The following is a 22599-nucleotide window of genomic DNA, read 5'->3' as shown; positions in this document are numbered from 1 at the left end:
TCTTAACATGGTAGTAATTTTGACCCAAACCCCAATGTTTCCCTTACCTTAACAAAGAACTTTGCACACAAAGCAATTTCAACCACATACCTCTAGTGATATTGAGGTTTTTAGTTTTCAGCATAAATGTGATGCAGCTAGGCTGTTTAGAATTACAGACCTTACTTTGTCCTTTATCTTGTTTAATAAGACTACTCCTCTTTCTGTCAATTGTATTTGCTCTCCACCTTCATAGCCTATAAAACAAAAAAACTGGATGCAACAAATTGACGCAAGTTCTCTGGGTTTTGTTGTAATTCTTCAAAACGTAGGTAACTGATAAAGCTTTAACGGACAAAAGCAGAGGCTTAGGTAAAGTGGCTGTTACGAAGAGACAACTTACAACATTTCATCATAACAAAAGTCCTGGAACATAACAGTGTGACAGCATCCGAGGGTGATATTTACTTAAAGTGGGCAGGATGGAGCAAACTTTCCTCCGAGGCAGAGCTGCTCTGGAGGCATAAATAATCTCACTGGTGGGGTTAAGCCTCAGTGGGTGGAGCTAAAGAATCAGTCTTTCTGGTTTAGAAACCTCAAACCAAAGCCCAACAAAAAGATATCTGAACCTGTTTCCATACTGGTCCCAGTATCGGGATGCTGGTAAACGTGGATCAGGGGTTAGTGTCTTAGCTTTGCACCGCTGGGGGTCTGTTTGATTCAAGGCCCGGTGAGTGATGTCTCATTACTGACCTGCTGGAATGAGTCAGCCAGCACAGCACAGCCGGTGCACTTGTGATGAACAGATGAAGTAATGAATCCTATTTTTAGCTGAGCTCCTGCTGTGTTGACTAGTCTTATTTGAATTTGACTCCTTCCTACAAGAACCTGAATTGGTTCAGTTTATGGCACAAAAGAACCTCATACTTTCTGAACAGGTGCTACAATTAATATGTTAAAGAAATATTTCATTAAATTAAGGCTCAAGAGTAAAAAAAAAACAGAGTGAAGAAACAAAAAACTTACTTTGGAGATAAAAAGTTAAAACTTATTACAACATGTGGGGCCAAGGGTTGCGTTCATTACGTCTGATTAACTATGACTAATATTAAAATATGCATGGCACTATCAATATCGTAAAGTCATTTAGTCCTTTTTATGTGTTTCATGGGAAACTACACTTGGTAAATGTGTTTTTCCACACAAAATTCCTGGTTCTGTTGTACTTGGCAGGTGAACGACTTCTGCATGAGACAAACCGTGATGAAGGGTAATTAAGTATAAATGTGGAAATTTGTGCCCTGATTTATTATGTTAAACACTAAACAGTAGCTAGTTTTGTGTGTTTATGGTATTTGGTTATCAGACATGGCAGTTAGCAAAGAGTTGTATTAATGATTCACTTATCGAAGGTTTTATATTAACAACACAAATGACGTGATTTAAAAGGGTTCACTCACACTGACAAATCCACAGAGAATTATCACCAACTCTGCTGCTCTTTAGAGCTTTTCAGCCTGTTTAAGATCATTGTTTTGGTTTTATAGCAGATTTACCGCATGGTTTTTGTTCTCTTCAACCCCAGTTACAGCAGCGTTCCTCTGATAAACCCCGCCGTACTCTACTAGCTTAGCACCAAATAGCAGACAGACAAAGTTAGCGACTACCTGGTGAAGAAAATGGAACATATAGCAGCTAAAGATATTTTTCTCAGGAATTACTGGAGATCAAAACAGAGCTAAAAGGTGAGTTAATACAAAACAAGACAAAAACACGACTCCAAATCAATGCTAATATTGCTCTGTGTCTGCTGGATGTGTGAATATATATATTATATATTTTGGTTTGTTTTGGAGTTTCCAGCCACCTAGTGGCCAAAAATGGATTAATGCAGCTTTAAGGAGTGTTTAAGTGGTCCCATGTGCTGCCATCAGGTTGTTTTTAGTTTTATTATAGTAGATAATAGACGACAGCTGAGGGGAACTGCAGACTGGGAGGATGTTTTTCTATGAGCACCCTGTTCATATGACACAAAGTCATTCTTTCCATGTTTAATATAAAAGTATTGATCAGTCCCTCTTTAAGTTGGCACATTCTCATCAGCCAACCATATTATTATATCCTCAAACAAATATATATTTAGTGAGTCATACATCCTCACATGATAACCTTGTGTAACCTCATATGTTTTAAGTTTAATCTCAGTTTATATAAGTCAGCCTCCATCATTTTAAGAAGTGTCTGTTTCATTGTCAAAAGGCAACTAATCTTTGCTGGTTGTGTTTAAGCATCAGGGCTGCTGTGTGGTCAAGGTTTGGCCTTGGTTGATCATCAACTCATCACACGAAAATTATGACTAGTTCTGGCTCAGTCAGAAAGTGTTCACTTCATGCAGTTCGTTCTTTCTAATGAACCTTCCTGGCAAAAGCAAGTGGAGAACATTTTTTTTTTTATCTTTTTATTGCCCCAAGTTTCCAGGTCTCAGCAAAATAAAAGGTCTTATCTAGTAGATAGCAGATAGTTGCTTTGTAGCTACATGTTTTATAATACTGTCTCTGACACATGGCTGTGGACTCTGGGTCAATTCAGTTCATCAACTCTGTAGTGCCACTGTGCCAGGAAGTGCTTGCTCAAGACTACAAGGATTATGGCACTGCAATAAAAAGGCGTAAACACACACACACACACACACACACACACACACACACACACACATATATATATGCACCCCATTTACAGAGAAAAATGCTCAAAGCAAAAAGGCAAAGAAACCTGCAGAAGAAGAAACAAACCAACAGAGAAAAAGCTAAATGCACACAAGCAGACACACAGACAAACAACCATGCATACACATGATGCACACACACACACACACACACACACACACACACACACATGCTATACATGCAAGATTTATATGTCTTATTACGTCATGATAGACAGCTGCGTGTTGATACAACACACTCGGCTGTTGTTGTGCATGGGAATGTGTGGCCATATGTGACATATTATTGTTGAATTATTATTAATACAAATATTATTTGAATATTCTTGAATTGTTTGACACTTCAATCAGCCTATATAATGTGCTGGTTAGAAATATTTTTAGGTCCTGAAAACCTATTTTCTTTATTATCCTTTTACTGTAAGCAGTATAAGTAAGAATCAGAATCTGATTGCAGTTGTGGGGTTGTTTGCTCAGGTTGCCAGGGAGACGCAACTGTCATTTAGATTATAAAACACACCCACACAGTCCTGGTGAGACCGATTGTTGTATTTGGAAGCTATTATTATTTTATAATTAAAGTACACATATAAATTGATCTACTAACAAGTATTGTCTGCACTCAACGCCTCATACATTGTATTCATTGTGCCATAAAGCTCCATTGTTGTCAAAAGCTATTAAAAACACATCAGTGAATCACATCGACATGTTCCTCCATCACCATGAACACTATCACTGTAGTGTATTCTGACTCATTCCCACACACACACACTGTCCTGATACTGGAAATACTCACTAGAGCACCAAATGTGGATCAATTTGCCACAGAAAATAGTCCCTCTAAAAGCACTATTTCCTCCTGTTTTGGTAACATTTCTAAAAATGACAATTATTGAGCCTTTATATAAATCGTTGGCCGAAGAGCAAAACCTCCTATCTAAGAAATGCACTTTTTTGAGAAAACTAAAAAAAACTTGTTTTCTTCCAGAATGCTATTTGTTAAGGATACTCAGTACATAATCTATTATGTGTTAACAATACCGATGAGATATTAGTACCTAGCAAAGTGCAGATAGGAGGTTTTTCTCCACTTTTCCTGGATCATTTTGCAGACAGGAGCTTTTGCACTTGGTGCAAGTTGGAAAAGGTTCTACATAGCTCTAAATTGAGTTAATAATTAAAATTAAATTAAAAATAAAATTAAGTTTGTTTTCAGGTAAAAAGATGGGCCAGTGTGGTAAATGTAATACATTATAGTATACTAGGACCAGAGGTTTTGTGCCTCAACATGTTCCCAGCGAACCTGATTTGAGGTTTTCACCTGGTGACTTTTCTGTCACAACAAAGGGCGGGATTATCTTGCAGACAGACTGAATATGAGCAGCCTTCCTTATTCCCATCATCCAAAGTGAAATCCGCCAATCAGAAAATTCTGCAGATAGGAGGTTTTGCGCTTTGGCCATCGAAATGAAAATATATATTTGTGACCTGATTTATATCTCCAGTATAAGGATGAATAAATCTTTTCTATTATATTGATTCATACAATTATATGATTATTATATTGGGTCAATTAATGCTATATATTCAGTAACAAGTATTTAGTTTTATATAGAAATATTTAACTCAACTGTCATATTAAACCAATCTGACCAAAATGACAATTATTCAGTGTTTTTAAGTGGGCTAGACTTACTAGAGAAACACAGGGAAAACCATCTTAAATTTAGAAGAAAAAAAAAATCTGCCCATTATAGCAGTATAACCTTGTTATCTTAATATATCATGATCTTACTGGTACTGCCTCACACACTTGCTGTGATCCTGCTTTGTGCAGATAATGACTGAAAATGTATTATTTGTACAGAAAAAGCACAGCAGGATTTTCCCACCGCTGTGTTTGCTGTCAGGTTCTTTTCTCCCTTTTAGACCACACAGCACATTCAGGTAGCAGTTTCCACCGTCATTAACGAGCAGCTACAGTGATGTATATGCATGTCTGTGACCTACATGCTCGTGGTTCCTATCGACGCCGCCTAACAGAAATGACCATTAAGGTTAATGGCACCGGGAACACACGCTGGCTCTGCCGTACTCATCCCCACTGTTCCGCTGTGTCTCTCTGAGGTCAGTTTGTGTTTATAGGACTTAGTGTCACTTTTAATGGTCTGCTTGATAAAGACTTTATTGGATTTGTTAGTTTACAAACAAATCCTTTGAGGCAGATCTATACTGGGAGCGGTATTCATTTCGTTGGTCGTGTTAAACCTCAGTGAGTGGAGCCAAAGAACCAACAACCGACACTCTAATCAGCAACCATTTTGATAATAAATTAATTGTTAAAGCCATTTATCAAGTTCCAGCATCTAAATGTGTGGATTTGTTGTTCTGTTAAAACTGTAAATACTTTTTATTATATTATACAAAGAGTAATGCAAGTCATCTAAAGGTGTTACCTTGGGCTTTGGTAAATTATGACGGCCATATTCTTTTTTGTTAACATTTTAGAGACTCATTGAAATAATTGTTAATTAAATAATCATTAGTTGCAGATCAAGATGGGAGACTAGTATTGAAAATGTAAATTCATAGGAGGAATAAGAGGAAAAGGTTTTTAACATTTTTGTTCCATTTATTGTCAAATTCAAAGATGTTTACACTCAACCAGTGAGATTATTTCATCTGCTCTCCTTCTCGACATCGGCAAGTTTTTAACTTTTGAATGAATTTATGATCTTTTCACACAACAATTCACAATTGAAAGGGCTTTAGTGGCATGAAGGTTTCAAGAACAATACTGCCTAAGCATCATCATCACCACATATGTTATCAGTATAATATTAAAGAAACGTTTTGATCAGTCACTCACATTGGTTGGTATGTTCATATTTTCCTGACAAATAATGACTGTCCTCTTATAGTGTCTTTTCAAACCTGCCTAGTTGAATCAGAATCTAGTTTGTTTTGCACCTTGGTGTGATGGGTTTGGTCAGATCTGAACACAGCAATCATACTCAGGTAGGGACCAAAACCACCGCACCAAGACCCTTTAGGAGGAGTGGTCTCGGCCCGGTCCCAAACAAATTCGGTTCGTCTACTGCGGAACAACATGGTCTGACCTTGATCTCTAATACTAGGTGAAGTCTGCAAGCTTGAGCTGAACAGTTACAAGCAGCTAGCTTTAAAGTGAATCAAGGTCCGACCTGGACCAATGCAATGAAGTATGTTGCATTTGGCCTTCTTGGACCTTCTTCTGGACCTTCTGTCTGTTTACTTTCCTGCTCCCCAGACACAACTAACCAATGAACAGAGAGAACGCTCTTATCTGGTTTTTAGTGATGCATTTTGGTTCCCTTTGATTTTTTATGTGTGAAAACAAACTGAACCAACAGAAAAACCCAACAAGTTAATCAACTCATCCACTGATTCAGACCAGAGCAAACAATAGGTTTGAAAATGCTCTTAGTAAATCAGTAGTGCGGAGTTCTCGTCCTGTCTTCTACCAAGAGTTTTAACTGTGAATGTGATCTTAACTAAGTAGTTTTAATGACCTAAACTTGACCAGACCTTAACCACAGAGTTGGCAGATCCAAAAATCACACAAGTTGTTTTGAAAGGCAATAACAAACCACCCATTTCCTCATTTCGTTATGAGGACCTGTTTGTTTAGTTTGTATGGTGGCACATCCCTGCTATTGGTTTTTTATTACATTATATTTCACCAGCTTAATCTGTGCGTCTTAGCCTGAAATTCCTCACATGAAAAGGGAAGAGATTTGTTTACCGGTCGACAGTCAAAGGGGGTTATGCGCTCGTTAAGCTCGAATACTATCATCTGAATATACACAACATACCTACGTCAGGAACACCACACCAAACACAGCTGTAAACTCCGACACCAACAGGAGATTTGATGGACACATGACCTGATTTTGCCAGTTTACTGCCATCAAAGCGAAGGCTCATGTGTCATTTATTACTTCTGCACCGCAAACTGTTGTAATAAAAACAGAGGAGGAGGGGGGAAAAAAGACCAACTACAATGGCTGTTTATTGTTTATTCATACACCTTTACGTATTATCCAATATAACCAGCCTGTGACCTCCTGTATTAGATGGGTGAGGGTTTGGACAAGTGGCTCTGGCCTTGGACTTTGCCCCGAATTACCTGAATGAGCTAGTGCACTCGTTAAATTGTTAGGGGTGTTATTCTGTTATAAAAATATAACATTAACATTATAACAATAGTGAGATAAGGGGCTCCATTGTTTGCAGATGAGAGAGAAATAAAAATTTGTGTCTCTTCGTTTGAAAGCTGTCTTGTCCTATAGAGGCCTGACCGTAGCTCATTGTATCAGTATATAATATAAGGTTGTAATGAGGTTTTGTTCTGCTTTCTTTGATTTTGTTGTCATGTAATGTCAATCATGTAAGTTATTATAAAGAATAACATGTTTAAAAGACATATTTACAGGACTTATATTACCTGGAAACATTCAGTGATGTTTTTTTAACATGGTGTGCTTCTGTGTTAAGATGAAGGTTAAAATTAAGACTGGGAATTAAATGTTCTGGTGCTAATTACCTTCTGCTTTATGTGCCTTCATAACTTGAATCCTGTTTGAATCAAACTCTAAATAATGAAAGTCCTCGCCTTATTTCAGGTACATTATTTCCATGTTCCTCCAATCATTAGAAATGGTATAAGTAGAAGATTTTATAAGGGATTTTTATTTGCTACATGAGGGAATCATCAAAACTGTTGTGGAAATAAGAATGAACTGGATTTTCATGCAAAAAAAAACCTCTTAATAATCGTGTGTTCCTGTAGTAGTGTCTTGGCTGGTCTCAATTAATTTGGTGCATGTTTATTGAAACATTTTTGTGTGAGATTTGAACTGCTTTTTGAACTGCATTAGGTACTCTTTTATTTATTTATTTTTCTAACTGAGCAGCACTTTGTAACTTTGGTTTGAAAAGTGCTGCATAATAAAGTCGATTTTAAGGTCTAAATCAAAGTAGCATAATTTGAAGGCTTCGCACCTCAAAAAAAATCCAAAGATAGTTGATTTTCAGACTCCCTCAGTGACTGGCTGATGTGTTTGGTAACATGCCATTTTTATTGTGAATCGGGAAGATGAATGCTTTTCTTCATTTTTATTGAGCTGTTGCCCATTAATAGAGCTTATATTGTTATGGGAATACAAGCCACCAGGGTGTCTAAGGTTACTGGACATGCTGATGTCAAAATCTGAGAAACAGAATATGCATTTTACAGTATTAGAGACATTTTTTTGTCTGTAGTGTCCCCTGTGGGCTGAACACTTGCAGCATAGCGCTGTTCAGGCTTCAAGTGTAAACTTCTGTGCATGTGTGTGTGTGTGTGTGTGTGTGTGTGTGTTTACATTTGGAGACTGGAGACTGAGGAGGTAACTTATTGACTTATTACATAATTGAGACTTTCAGGAGTGCTCTATTAAATTATCATCAGACCTCTCTGCGTTTGTCCTCCACGTGCTGTTTTCTTCTTCTTCTCTCCTCTTTTCTGTTTCTCATTAAATTCTGTACCAACTTTGCTTTTAAGCGGTGGACGCTCTTGACATTTATATCTTTGGCATTAAGTTTAAAAGGTGCTATATTTTGTGTATGTGTGTGTGAGAGAGAGAAAGAGATAGGGAGAGAGAGTTATTTGGCCATAGATTTTACAGTCACTCTCTCTCTCTCTCTCTCTCTCTCTCTGTGCGCGACAGAGTTTGTTCAGTTGTGAGTCAGTCCCTCTCTAGGTGCTCTTTGGACAATCCAGCAGATTTTAATGGTTTCTTCTGCTGAAATCTCCACTGAGTCACCCAGCAACATGGCACTCAGGACGCTTCTGTGGAAATACAGTCAGGACAGACATGCAGACAGGAAAGTCAGTTAGTCAGTGCTGAAAGGTCAGGTTCTGATAGCTATTCAGTGTGTGGGGACCGCTCCTGATTACTTGTGTTATTGAGTGTCCTGACACTGAGTTCAAGCCAATATCTGAACAAAAATACCAGCTGACGTTTATTCCTCCACTCAGTCGTTTCTTCTGCTCTGACTGGGCTGTTTACTGAAGTGTTTCCCGTGTGGCTTCTTCCCTGATTAATAACATCTGTTTAATTAACTAATAGCTACGCATTTATGTTGCTAAATTATGGGTACACCAAAAATTGGAGTGAAGAATGAAAACTACTGTATGGACATGTGTACCTCATGTAAAGACACAAATCAGGCGTGCAGAAATACTTCTCAAGCCACAAGATAAAACTAACCTTCTTTTGTTTTATCAATTTCTGGGACCTAAGCTTTATTTTTTTATTTAGATTAATACACGTTTATTTTACCGGGAGAGCGTTTGTCCTTCTAACAAAACAACAACAAAAGCTTCCCAGTAAATATGAAACTGGAAATGTGTGAGCACACATGCCATGCTCATTTAGCCAGTTTCATTGAAGAAATTGTAGCCCGGAGAAAACTCCACAATGTCTAAATACATAATGCATAATGTTGCTTTAATTCTAACCAGACTGAAGTATGTGTAATGGTGTAAATAGAGCATGTCATCTTCTACTAATCAGTTGCTAGTAGTCATATAACATTTGACAACATCCCGCTCCTTTAATTTGATGTATTTCCTGCTGAAACAGGGTGTTTGGGGTCATGACTTAGTGACAGCTACTCAAAAGTTGAACTGCATTATGAAACCATTTATTAGGAAGTGAAAATAAAGACAAACACTAGAGCTGTTAAGTAGAGTGATATTTCAGAGCTACTTCCTGGTTTAACTTTGACCTTCTATATTAACTGTCGTTGTCTCAACGTGCAGTTGAACAGTGCAAAGGACAATTTGCAGCCAGACATTTCAAGCACACTCCCCTTAAGTTTCACTTCACATAAATGGCTGCGATGTATTAAACGTGAGAACTGCCCGGTTGCTTGACTTATTGGACTGTTGTAAGGGTGCGTCGCCTGTTGTGTCGCCATATCTGCGGATCACAGCAATGAAACCGGTGAGTTAAATAACCATGATTGAAAGAAAGAAATTAAGATCTAGGTATAGTTTGTTTGTTTTTTTTAATAATAAGATAATTCACCTTTAAGTACTTGACCCCTTATTCACCCTCATTTCTTTTTCCTGCAGTTGAGTTTTTATCTCAGTCAGAGGCCTTGAGCTCAGACTCTTCTGACATTTAACAGGGCAAATGCCCATGAAATACCATCCAGTGTCAGCTGACATTAGGACTCAATAATATGATGAGACACAGACTCAAATAACTCTTGGCAAGGTCCCATCAGCATCTTTCTGTCTTTTGTCTGTCTTTCTGTGTTTCTTTCTTATTTTGTTAATTTCTTCTTTCCTGTTTATGATCTGTTTTTCTCTGCATCTGTTTTGCTGCCTTCTCTTTTCCTTTTTTTCCCCCTTAATTTCTTTAGCTCACTCGGTCCCTTCTTTTTCTCTACCATTTTCTCTACCATCATGACTCGCATGAACGATTCAAGGTTTCATGCAAATTCCTAAATCGATACCTTAATGAACCTGGAATGGCAGTTTGGGTGGAGCATGCAAATGGAAATTTCAGGAATGGTTTTAGTGGATTAGCTGCACAGTGTTCTTGCATATACCCAGAGACCATGAGAATGTTTATTATTATCAGTTTAGAAAATTGGGGCTTAGTGCTCTGACTGCTGGATTAGCTGAACCCTGCACGTACTGTATAGACGGCGCACTGAAACAGTCATGAAAATGAATAGACGCTCACTAAGGCTTAATACAACACAGAAGCTAAAGGAGAAGTATCCATCTTGCTATTGAGAAAGAAAAGCCTCAAGACTGCCATCATACTTAAATTAGCATTTAAATTAAATTGGAAAATTCATCAAGAGGCTCAGAAGTGTGTGTACTCATCTTGCGGGTGCAGGAGAATGCCGTCCTCTTTGCCAGAACAACAGCAGAAGTTAGTAGTCCCTCGCCAGCGTTCATAGCCTCCACTGTCAGAGTGAAGAATTACCCAACATGGAGATCCATGCAGTTTGGCGGCTGGATTTTCCCTCACCAACAGGCAGGTAAATTTAATTACCGCTGTCAAATAAAACATCCTTGTGCCTGCACTTGGAAGGAAATTCAAGAGCAAGTCTATCCAGATGTCTAAAGGGAAATTTTTGTTGCACGGCGAAGAGGAAAGTTATGAATAATGAGGGTTTGGTTGGAGGGGGACCCTTGAACACAGGAGCAGGCAGATAATTGGAGTGAATTAAAACAGTAGGGAGGAATGCAGGGGAGGACAGCAGCTGGTGTTACAATAGAAACTGGCAAGGACGTAGCTTTAACCCCTCTAGAGTAGACACAGAGTGGAGTAAAGATTTTAATCAGCATATCCTAAACTAGGAACACACATGTAGCCCCTAACCCTGTATGCTAATTAGCAAAGTTTAGCTCCTTGCAGTCAGGTGTAAAAAAGCAGAGGAATTCATGTAACACTTCAAGGTTTTTTAGATCTTCCCTGTAGTCCTTTTCATGAGAGTAGATTAATCAAAATATAACTTATCTAACATAATAGTGATAACAGCTGAGTTCAGTATCAGTAATGTTATATAGCATATACTTAGTCATTTTTCACTGTAAAGATGGAGACTGTACTGTAGTGGCACTACAGATCAGGAAGTTTCAAAAGTGCTTATACCGGATTTCAGTAGATTCCTTTGGCATCATTAAGGCGGCATGATGCAGCAAAAGGCAAAACACCTTTTATTTATGTAAATGATGGCAGCTGAAATAAGCACTTGACCTTATGTCGATTTCAATAGGAAGTGCAAAGATGAAATGTTTATCTCTTGGCAGCTGAGCTCAGGCAACCCTGTCCCCTACAAAATACATCAATATTTAGACTTTGTCATGACTTTTACCTCAGCATAATCATAAAAGCAGTAATTATTTTGCTAATGCAGATGTAATGCAGATGTAGTTGTACAATATGAAGGTAATTTTGACTCAGTTATGTTTTCTTTCTGCTGTATTCTTGGCCCGTGTCCAGACCAGCTCTCGCCCCGTGTGGCCTCCCTAGGACAGGTTCACAGTTTTGGAGTGTTATTGCTGCCAGAGGTCCTGGTTGAGTTCATTGGCCCCTGACAGGGCTCGGCTCAGGTCCCCTTTTCCTCAAAAGAGGCATAATGGGCCTCTCAGTGGGGAGACACGCAACAGATGGTGTGGGTGAAAAAAAAAACACACACACATTTGGCAGATATCAGTGATCATTTAAGATCTTAGAAGTGTGACGTGTCAGAATTTGCAACCTTTCTTGTTCTTGTTTTGGCTACTTATCCATTTGAGTGGTGTTAATATTTAATACCATAAAGACTTTTACAGTTTGGTTCATATTGTTGTTGTAGTTTACTGTAAAAATTCCTGTTGCAACAAGTCTGAAATTTTACATACTGTGTACAACTGTGTGACAGACTTTTATGGGTTGAATGTACATTTGAAACATTGTTGACAACTAGGGCGCAAAAAGATAATAAATTCCTTTAAGCAGAATCCTGATATGCAATCAAGTTATGGCACGTAATACTCATCCAGCAGACCCAGAGCAACATTATCATCCCATAGTGTCCACCTGATGAATGTAAGTCAAATATTCACTCTGCTTTGTCTCTAATGAGACATTGAATTTCGCAGTTAATCAGTGGTTCACATACATGTCGAACCGCGGGGGGGCGATCCATACGGGTCATGGATCAACCCATGGTCCATTACACCACTACCTGTGGAGCATGAAAGTACCAGAGCTGTTCCATGTCTTAGTCATGCTGCTTGACATTGTAGAAGTGGATCTATAGGACTGCCTGCTGGTGTGGGGAAATGTAAAATGATGTGGTTGGATCAGCAGGTTGCTGCATGGAAGATAAAAAGCAGTGTAGCTGAAACTTGAATAACACTAAGAGGAAGGATATGGATGAATAGATGATGGACAGCTGGATGTTGGAGGAGCAAACCGTGGTCGATAATGTCTGTGTTTAAAATTAAAAGTAATCTGAGTGGTAACAAATAGTTTTTACAAATTTAAAATACATCAGTCAAAAAACAATGTTTCCTCTCAGACACCAATTCTTTAATTTCTAATTGCAAGGAGTGCAAAGTACATTCTATATATCTTATTATCTGTGACAATGTTCACACCCAAATAACCAGAATAGAATAATGTTAATTTAAAAGTTTTTCAATTTGTAGTTTTGTATTGAGAAACACTACATGTATCTTGCCTTTATAGAGGTCATTCACTGCCTTAAAATAATAATGATGTAAAACAGTAATATAATTTTAAAAAACTACCAGTGTTTATCTTTTCCTCGTGTCTTTCAATAGGAGCCACTCTCTCCTTTTTTACCTTGTTTGCCCTAAATGAAGTGTCAGATCTCATTCACATTCTCAGCTGACTAATAAGCTGACACTTAGTTGATAATTAAAATTAAACTAATTATGACTTAACTGAAGTGTAGTTGTTATTGTGTTGCTGGCTTGAACGAAGCGAGCAAGTTTAGTTAATTAAGTGGAGTCTGACTCGGAGAGGCTGAAGGATGACCTTTAGATCTTCAGAGTATTGATCACAGATGCTCATGTCTATCACATCTTTGTCTCCTTCTCAGTGAAGGTCGGTACTCATATCTCTGGGCTGAAGTTACCAAAGCATTTTAACATCAATATGATGACAACGATGACAACAACAGATTTATTGTTTCTCTCAGAATTACCCTGGAAAAATCTCTCAAACAGGATTTAGACCATCATCATATGGCAACACTTCCCCGTCAAACCTGACATAATAATGTTTTAATTTATACTTTTAGGGCAGGTTGACCCTCCATCATCTTGTCAGTTGTAATAAAATGTACATATGTATTAAATAGCTACACATACTGTACATTTGAAAGACACTGGGCAGGTCAGAAGCATTTAAAGAGTTTTATGTGTGTTTGGATACGAATCTGATTTGACTAATTTGATATTTATTTGTTTTTACCAATTCAGTGCTACAAAAATTCAAGTTTGCGGTGTCCAGAAGTGGTAAAACTACAGATTGTATATAAAGATGGACGTAGCCAGGTGTGTTTTGCATTGGAGCTGGTTTGAAGCTCAGAGTTGCTGCTTATGGTCGGTGCAGTCTTTTCTGTTTGGAGCCAGGACCTTCCAAATAAGGAGTGCGAGATGTTGCTTTTCACGCTCTGGAAACACGTCCCGCTACTTCAGACCAAAGCTGACACTTCACACTTGGGCTACTTTAGCTAAACAGGGCAAGTAATGAAGTAACATTAAACTTACTGAAATATTGCATGACAGCATCCTTCGAGGGCCTTGTTAGTGTAACTCCTGAATCACAGACTACATGTCTGGAGAAAAAATATTCTATAAATAGAAAAATTCTATAAACAGAAGCTCAGAAAAGTCAGCATGAGTCCAGGAGCAACGGAGAGCAGCAGACGAGCCAACTGTCAATCAACGCCCACACGGCAGACATCAAAGCTACAATAAATTTTATTAACGGAGAAATAATTTCCAAAGTGACCATCAGCATATTTATTAGAGGGACCAAATGCAGCAATTCAGACCACAATGACTTGCAGAAAAAGAAAATTGATTTAATATTCGTAGAGAGAAGTTGACATTTTTTAAACAGGAGTCTATTGGCGCCAGGGATTTGACGGTGGCATTGCACTGTAATGTACTTCCACATTGGCTTCAGCTTCAAACTGATATAACAAAACAGAAACAAACTGTTATTCCATAATATCTGATGATGTAATGACTCAACATTGTGTTTCACAGACAAAACCCAAACTATGTAGACATATCTCAGACCAAAATCAAAATAAACCTGTGCTACGCTCAAGTGGTGCATTAGCTCGTCCACAACCGCACTTTACTTTGTGCTGCAGTACAACATACAATATGCACCTACCGTTAATGGAATGGCAGATGTGAGCCACTTTATTCCTGATTGTGATCCTGTGAGTAAGAGCATGGTGAGAGGTCATGAGTTGGAAAGAGCTCTCACCTGCTAGCTAAGGTGTCCTGCTTTAATTGGATGATAGGTCAGTCTGGAAAAAGGTTATTATCTGTCTGTCATTCAGTCCATTTCCTTTGTTTTTAATCTTAGAATGTTTCAATGTCTGCCCAGTATTTATCTCTAATGGAAGGGAGAGGTTTGTCTGTGTTTATTCATTTCTCTGTTTGTTTGTTTGTATGTTTGTATCTCAAAAAAACATAAAGAGATTTCACTGGAAGAGGGTGTGATATGTTGGACAGATTGTAAAGCCCTCTAAGACAAACTTGTGTTTCTTATTACAAATAAACTTCACCAAATTTGGTGGAGATTTGGGTTCAATCCAAGGAACAAGTGATTTACTTTTGTGTGCAGAGAATAATCTACGCAAGGAAGGACTTTTTTTGAATATATTTTGTGTTTTCCCATGAAATGCTGCACCCATGTGAATGAAAAACAAAATCTGGCACATGCGTTTCATGTTTCAAAGTGTAAGTTATAATGCAACTTAAAAAAATGTAAATTATTTGTCATTGTTATTTGTCTGAGAGGTTTCTAGGTCGTGTGTGGTCTGTCTTCACATAGTCTGCTATTAGTTCCAGTCCATCTGTCTGAAATGTTTGTGTGTGTGTTCCTGTGTTGGTGTAGCCTAATGCTTGAGGTCACTGAGTACAAAAAGTTCCTCTTGATACATTGTCAGTATCATTGTACAGAAAAACAACAACAAAAATGTGTTGTGTGGGGTTTATTATAACCTCACAGATGTTTTCTTTGCATCGTATATTTTCTGATAAATTATCCTTGCGTGTGTGCTTATATACTTCAGTTTTTGTGAGGACTAATTTTAGTTTTGTGAGGATATTGTTGGGAATTTTGTCCAGTCCACATTTAATATAATAATAATAAACTTTCTATTACATAACATATTTCTATAGCACCTTTCATACAGGAAATGCAGCTCCAAGTGCTTCACAATAAATAAATTACTTGCACCAAGTGCTTCACATGAAGATAGACATAAAATGAACATAAAAACATATAATACATAAAGTCAAGTAAAATACAACATTTTAAAAGAAGCAGCAGTGAAGAAGTGCGAAGCAGAGTGCAAAAAAAGAATTTCCAGCTGTATCAGGAAAGTCGTAGTTAGTTAAAGGCAAAAGTGAAGAGATAAGTTTTTAGCTTTCTTTTAAAAAGATTCAGTGAGCTGGCTTCCCTTATATCTATCGATAGTGTGTTTCATAGCTTTGGGGCGTAATTGACAAAGGCTGCATTCCCGATTTTCTTTCAGCTGTTGCTGGGAACCTCCAATAAACCAGCAGCAGATGATCGCAGTGCTCTTGAGAGCAAATAGTTAACAAGGGAGTTAGTGATGTAGCTAGCCCATTAAGGGCTTTATATCTAAGGAGGAATTCTAAATGTTACAGGAAGCCAGTGCAGATTAGCTAAAACTGGACTAATGTGCTCTTTCCTCTTGGTTTTGGTTAAAAGCTGAGCTGCAGTATTGAATGAACTGAAGTCTCTCAGTATTTTTTCTTTTTATTTTGGAGACCAGTAAAAAGTACATTACAGTAATCAAGTTGGCTTGAAATAAAGGCGTGGATAGGTTTTAGGTTCAGCATATTTTTGATTTATGAATGGTTGCACATGTTTCTAAGGTGGAAAAATGACGTTCCGGCACCTTGTTAATGTGTTAATGAGTTAATTTCCCCAGATTATTACACAGCATTTCTCCTTTTAATTAGGGGCCGACCAATAGGATTTCAGTTTTAACCTTGTTTAACTTTAAGAAATTATTGCTCACCCATTTATTTATTGCCAGACAACAGGTAGTAATGAAGTTTATAGCTGCAGTATCATTTAGTTCAGCAGAGATGTACAGTTGTGTGTCATCAGCATAACAATAGAAATATACATTGTGCTCTCTGATGATATCACCAAGTGGCAGCATGTATAGTGAGAATAAGAATGGACCAAGACAGGTCCTTTGTGGAACCCCAAAGCAGTTGTCATGTCCTCAGACACATGATCTCCAAGACTGACGTAAAACTTTCTCCCTTTGACGTAGGTTTTGATCCATTTCAACACGCAGTCAGAAAGATCAATCCACTTTTCCAGACGATTGATTAGGATATCATGGTCAATTATATGAAATGCTCTGCCTAGGTCTAAGAGGATAAGAACTGAGACCTTATTTCCGTCAGAGTTTAGTCTGAGGTTGCTGTTTATTTTAGTTTTTCTTTCTTTAGTTAGTTTAACAGCTCTTGAAGGCATCTGGGAAGATGCCTGTTCTCTAACCTTTAGGTCACCACTGACTTAGTTTTAGTGCTGCAATTAAGAGTTATTTTCATAATTGATTTATCTGTTGATTGTCAGTTTACAGACTGTAAAGGCTGCAATCAGAGAATCGATTGGAGTGTTTGATGATAACCATAATTGTTGCCCAGTAATTCTCTGTCAATCAACTAATTAATTAATTGTCTAATCGTTTCAGGTCTACTTTGTTTTAGGACTGTGGTTTGAATTAGGAGGCTAGTTGTGTTGGTTTGGGTTAGGGTCCTCAGAAGTTTGGAAGTACAAACGCGCGCGTGTGTGTGTGTGTGTAACCCAGCGGGCACAAACCTTACTGGTCAGTTACAGCTGCACTCTAACAGCCTGGCATCATGCCATCCGTTCCCAGTGGTAAATCCATTAGTCCAAGTTGCATTTGTGTTAAAGCCCACACAACATTTCCGGAGTGTTTCCCATGTTGATGTGTATTCCCAGATAGCAAAATTGCTGTGGCCCAGATCCACCAACACCGGACACTTTCGGCACTTTCATCCAGCTCGCATACCATGTGGAATGATGGCACTTAGGCGGTCTTGTTTCCTAGATCTTGGCCACAAGCAAGCCGTATGTCAACCAAGAACAAACCAGATAAACCAGAACTGGCCCATATCCAGAATACACATACCCTGAGAGCATCGCATCTTCACAAAAAAAGGCCCACATTTAATTTGGGATATTTGGGCCATATTTGCTATTTTACACAGGGCCATTTCAGCCTTACATCCATTTTGTCCGGGCCAGAAGAAGGCCAGCAGTGCCGCATCGTTGCCTGAATTGGCCCACTTCCGTATGCTATCTGGGTTAGCACATATGGAGCCAGCTGAAAGATCGACTGTCTGAGTGTGTGTTTGTGAGTGTGTGTGTATTTTGTCTCTATAAAGTGAATATGCCGGAGCAATCTTCATGCCAAACACACATTAACTAAACTGTTAAACATTTATCCCCATTGGTTTTATTACTCTTAAACGTTCATTTTTAGATTCTAATTATTGTGTACTTTAATTGTAGTTTTTTAGTCTTCCTACTACTGTCGAGACAATGGCAACCAAACATCACCTCAACAAGATTTTATATTTCCCCAGATCTACATTATGAGCAGGACTGGCTGGTAATAAGACCAGGACATCAGCATGTACTTGAACTAAACAGATTACAACAGAGCATATCATCCAATCGAATCTATTTTGCTATGTTATTCAATCCTGAGTTACTGTAAATAAATAACACTGTTGTAAATCTCTACTGTACCGAAGCTGCCTCCATCTATTCTACCTGCATCTCTTCCCTAAAGTAATTACATGTCACCGAGCCTAAAATTCAGTTGTTCTGTCTGTTCCATGTAGTAGCAGCAGCAGCAGTTGGATAAAAATGTGCCGTTGTCTGAAAGAAAGTTGAGGAGCTTTATAGTTGTAATTCACTGCAATAAAGAAGATGCTGGTCTGACCTCGCTACAGGTTACTGGCTGTTATTCACTTGTCTGCAGCATTTTGGCTCCAAACAGACTAAAGAGTCATTTTCAACTTGTTTTTTGTGTCTAAGTATTTACATTTTCAACAAAAGGAGAAATAATTTGTGTTTTCACAGGTACAAATATGTAATAATTTAGTAGAGAGGAATGAGATGGATAATTAGAGCAGAACTTCAATAGAAACTTGTAATAAGAAAGTGGAATGTGGCAATTAAATATACTGTAATATGTATTCTGTTGGTAGTTGGTAGTTTTGTCCTAAAACAAGTACAAAACGTTTTTTGAAAGCCACAAGCTCTGCAGCTTCTAAGAAATAATTCAATAATAATGCCCCCACCAGTTCATTACGGTCTTTTAGTGGTGAAAGTGGACATGGATGTTTAAATTAAGGCTATTCTGGTAACTATCGTTTTTTATTTTCATTTCATGCCATCAGTCACTGTGTAAGAGTTGGTGGAAGGTTGGTGTCACTTATTTCAAAAAGAAGAGATCACATTTTGTGTTGAAATGTTACACAAATGTGTTGTATCCGAAAATGTTCTGAAAAAGAAAAGAGAACAGTGTCAAAACAAAAGCTTAATTGTCCGTCAAAATCAGAGTAATGAAATGTTGTTTTGTTTCTTTGTCTTTGCGCGTTCATGTATGTGCAGCTGGGTTTTCATGCTAAGGGCAGAAATGACCTGTTGCCCCATAGTTGTGATATTTTGATTACACGCAAATTTATTTAAGAATATTCAGCATGTAAGCACAGCACTGAATGTTTAAGACCTCTGTTATTTTAGTTTATATTGTGCTTTGGTGGTTCATATTACCAAACAAAATTGCAATTTATCACATTACCATGAGGTAATTGCCACACAGCGAACTCAACTGGGCAGAATGCACTCTAATCTGTTTATTTGATCTTGTATAGTTTGTGCTTTCCTTTGTGGAAATGTACATCACACTTATGCACTTAAATATTTGTATTGTAGGTGTGTATATACTGTACAATAAGCATATGTATACACTTAGATTGTTTGCACTGTTATGATTCAGATGCTTTCACTGTTGAGACGAGAGTACCTCAGCATAGTATTCTCTGAAGAAAGCAGAAATCAGAAGTGTAAAGAGTAGTGACATGTATGCTGCAACTTTATTAAGGGAAGGTAAATAGCTACACACTTAAAAAGTATTTAAGAGTAATGTCATGTGACAAAATAAAATGCAACACATATTACCTAAATAAGATATTGTTTAACAAATATAAGGCAAAAAGTATTTTTGCAAAAAGTTTACAGACAGTATATTTACACCACCCTGATGGTTTCACAGGATATTACACAGATATATATAGAAGACTTACTTAGACCTTACTTCTTTGTTCTGGAGCTCAGTATATTACCTTCAGGAGGCCGCTGTGAACTGCTGATGTAAACTGTATCTACTGCACACGGGAGCCTAGTTTTGAAGATTGGCCCCACCTTCACTGGAAACCTTTGGCTGAACCTCAGGAGACCTGAACCAGCTCTATACCACACAGTTTAACAAACACAGACGAGCCCTCCACCCCCGCAATGTGCTGCAGTCAGTCAGTCTGGAGATGTCTGGTGGTCCTGATGCGTCTCTCTGTCTTTCTTTGTTATCTGTGCTCATTATTTTCTCTCTCTCTTGAGCCTCCTCTCTTGTTTTCCTTTTGTTTTCCCTCTGTGATTTTTCTGTTTATGTGTTTGTGTCTGTCTTCTTTCTGTCGTTCACTTTCATCTCATTATTTCTTTATTTTTATGCCATGTTCTCGTTCTATTCACATCTTACCTCTCAGGGCCTTGTAAGTGCACAGACAAATCTGTCCTAACCTGGTTGGATCATTCTTTAAGTGTGAGAAGCCTGAAAAAAAAAAGAAGGCTGGTGTAAGAGGCGGGTTATATTAGAAAAGAAGTGGTTTGTACAATTAAATGTGTTAACTGGTGTGTAGAATGGCTACTCTCAAAATCGGAGTGAAAAGCTGGCTGTCATAGAGAATGGGGAGATGCAATATCGTTTAAATACGGGGATAATGGTGCATAGCCACTCCTGAAAGGCTTTCAAAGTGTTTCACTTAGTTGTTCACATGAAAAGTGACAGAAATAGTTGTGTAATGAATGAATAAAGAAAGCTATGGAGAGAGGTTCAAACCCTGCCCCCTTTATTACCTCCATTAATCGCTAATCGCTCCAATATGTGGGTGTGTTACAGAAACTGTCAGACACAGCCAGCCCAATTCTAACGAGAAGTTTCGGCGGAGGGAGTTTCCAAAACTATTCAACCATCCGACAAGCAGCTCTGATGGAGTATACTGACAGCTTAATCCCACAGCAAACAGGCTGCTGCATTTTGTTCATTTCGTATTTTGGGTTTTACAATCACCTAAAACTTAGACTCATTCCAGGACAAACTCTGGAATAAGAGGAACTCTGGTGGTATATCCTAACATGTTAACATACATTAGCATTGTAGCGTGGACTACAATATTAGCTTGGAAGTATGTTAGCTTGCCAACCAACATAGCTATATGAGGCTGATATTGTCATTCCACCTGACTCTTATAATCGACTGTTGGAATCACTGATCAGCTCTCTTCAACAATCAAACAATGACATTTTTTTGTGCAGAAGCTCAGTCAGGACCTCAGGAACAGAGCCAGGTTGTGCCACAATTTTTACATAGCGGCCACAGTCAAATTTGTAAGTCATGTGATGCAATAAAACCAAGAATTTTTTTTTTCCCTCCTAGCTATACACTCCCTGAAGAGCACCATCAGTAAACAGACCAAGTTGGAAACTAGCCAGTGACATATTTGAACATCTAGCTGCTAAAGAGCCAGGTATATTTCTCAGCAGTCAGGGGAGACCAAACCAGAGCTAGAAGAAGGATTTTGGACTTACATTCATCAGGTGACTCCAAATCAATGTTAATCTTTGTCTGCTGGAAATGTTTGTTAAGAATCAACATCCGTTTTATTAAGTGATAACATGTTAATGTTTATAGCTTGTTGCGCTGCATTTTGGCCGCCGAAATGTCGATTAATTAAGGTTAAAGTCCAGGTTAAAAAGCATATTCGTCAGACAATTTGTGTTCAGGCAGTCAGACGGCTCAGAATTGGCCTCTAATGCTTGTGACACATAAAGGATTCTGTCAGACTAATAAACTTCACTTTCTCTACACCCTTTCATTTAAATTGGTGAAATTTCCATTTTTTAAACAAAAAACAAAGCCGGAGAGCCTCCAGACCAATCAACAGGTAAAGCAAATTGGGCTGAATGTGCTCCCAGATGGGAACGAAGCATCAACGCAGGGACAAGCCGCCATGACTCCAGTCAGGCTCTTCTCCAAAACAGAGAGACAGCTTGTGGCTGAAATTTAAATATTTTATGAGATTCAGTCTGCAGCAGGAATGTACTGTCAGCTGCTTCCTGAATGGCTACAGGGTGACCCAGACATAGAGTAAACAGACTTTAACTCCATTAGGACCAACAGTTATTTTACTCCATAGTTACACATAACCATTGAAACTTTCTCATATTATCAATGGCTGTGGTTGCATTCATATACATGAACCAGGCTATTGAAAGTAGCCATATTCATGGTACTTAACATATAATGTTCCATCTGTTGTCTGAAGCTTTGAGCTTTGCACTTGTTGTTATTATTCATAATATAGATAATTGTGAGATTTAATTCATTCTGCTGTTGGATTTGTATTGAGGCGTGTCATCATTAAATGTCCACATGATAAACCAGTTCTGACAGCTGCCCATATGGCTGAAGCATCATGGGTTTAGTTATTCAGGGAGTAAATCTGCAGGGCACGGACCCTCTCGGCCTCTTCCTGACCCCTCCGTCAGGCTGACCTTCACTGTCTGCCTCCCGCCTGCATGGCAATTATAATTACATTCACTCAACAGCCAAGCCTTATACAATCACTGGTGGATTATATACAGATGAAATGATGTATGAATAAAAATATAGTTTTTTAATAATATCAGGTTGTGAGCAGGAATATTCTGTCATGGTGCGTT

General features: G+C 38.2%; 1 protein-coding gene across 1 annotated transcript in view; it reads left to right on the top strand.

Moving 5' to 3' along the window:
* Positions 1-22599, top strand: part of htr4 (5-hydroxytryptamine receptor 4) — a 174156-nt gene that overhangs the window by 29452 nt on the left and 122105 nt on the right. The gene's annotated exons all lie outside the window — the stretch shown is intronic.

The sequence above is a fragment of the Thunnus albacares genome, chromosome 10, assembly GCF_914725855.1.
Source record: "Thunnus albacares chromosome 10, fThuAlb1.1, whole genome shotgun sequence".
Classification (NCBI taxonomy): Eukaryota; Metazoa; Chordata; class Actinopteri; order Scombriformes; family Scombridae; genus Thunnus; species Thunnus albacares.
Note: the sequence above shows the minus strand (reverse complement) of the source record. Positions and strands in the feature narration are given on the sequence as shown.